This window comes from Lactuca saligna, chromosome 7 (assembly GCF_052625555.1).
Source record: "Lactuca saligna cultivar CGN05327 chromosome 7, ASM5262555v1, whole genome shotgun sequence".
In the NCBI taxonomy this organism is placed as follows: Eukaryota; Viridiplantae; Streptophyta; class Magnoliopsida; order Asterales; family Asteraceae; genus Lactuca; species Lactuca saligna.
Genome location: NC_136423.1, coordinates 48,097,174 through 48,098,770, shown reverse-complemented (window position 1 = coordinate 48,098,770; position 1,597 = coordinate 48,097,174).

Below are 1,597 nucleotides of genomic sequence, written 5' to 3'. Positions count from 1 at the left end.
GGATTAGGTCCCTCCCTTTCTCCTATCTTGGAGTGTTGGTTAGGGCCAATATGTCTAGAAATCCGATTTGGCTACCCGTGATTGAAAATTTCCAAAAGAAGCTCTGATTGTGAAAGGCATGTAACCTATCATTTGGTGGTATATTAATCCTTTATAAGAATGTGCTTGGCAGCCTTGCTACCTACTTTTTTTCACTCTTCAAGGCACCTTTGGGAGTGATTAAACTCCTTGAAAGTATTCGTAATAAATTTTTTGGGGGTGGTAGGTTGGACAACCACAAAACAACCTGGATCACTTGGAAAAAAGTTTTGAATTGCAAGCAAAATGGAGGCCTTGACATTGGAAGCCTTCATGCCCTTAATCTCGCTCTACTTGGTAAGTGGTGGTGGCGCTTCAAAAATGAAGAATACGCTCTTTGGAAAGAAGTCATCTAAGCAATACATGGTAGTGATGGTGGAATTGGTCATGTTAGATCTACTACCAATAGATGTGATATTTAGGGAAACATTAGCAACTTGCACCTTGCACTTGATAATCAAGACATCCACCTTGCAAACATGTTTTTTATAGCAGAATTAAAAGTGGAGAACTTGATGGTAAATTCACTGTTTCCTCCCTTAGGAGGATTATCGGTGCTAAAATTCTGACCAAAGTTCCGCTCAAGACTGCTTGGAATAAAATTGCATCGGGAAAAGCTAATTTACTCGTTTGGAGGGCACCGTTAGGTAGATTACCAACTCAAACCAATCTTGAGAGCATTGGAGTTAATGTAGGTTCTCTTCTATGTCCCTTACGCAATACAAAATAGGAAACATAAGGTCATATTTTCATGGATTGCTCAACTGCTTTGGAGGTTCAGTCTACTCTTCATAATTGGTGGACCGATTTTCCTATTGTTGTGACCTCGATTCAACATGTCTTTCACTCCTGATTGTGTTGCTAATAACCTAAAGGAACACTCCGATATTTTTGTTCCTTTATTGGCCGTTGCTTGTTTGATTTGGACCTTCAGGAATGAGATTGTATTTCACAACAACACGAAGAACACCAATGTTCTTGTTAGCGAGGTCAAGGTTCTTGCCTTCCATTGGCTTAAAATTAGAGCTAGGAGAGGTTTTATGTTAAATTAGGATAACTAGTGTATAGATCTGAAAGCTGAATGTCTTAATGTCTTATATTCTAGCTTCTTGCTAGTGTTTTCTTTGGAATGATAACTTTCTTGCTGTTCAAAGGAATAAAAAAATGGAAAGAGAAGGAAAATTTTGACAAAAAGAAAGGGAGATGAATGAAAATATTCATTATTACGTGTTCCAGATTTCGAAGAAAATGAAAGAAAATTTTTAAGTTTTTGTGTTTCCGAGTTAGAAGGAAAAATAAAATAAAACTTCAAATTTTTCTTCCCTTTATTTTCTTTCCAAATCCGCTCAATTTGGGAGAAAATTTTGGAAGAAAAATATGACTCAAAAATCCTTTCCCTCCCTTCATTTTCCTTTCATTAATGAAATTCGGGAACACGATTTTTCTTCGACATCCCTCAGTTTTCCTCGGTATCCTTCCATATCCCTCCTTAAATAGAACTCATGAACAAAGCGTAACT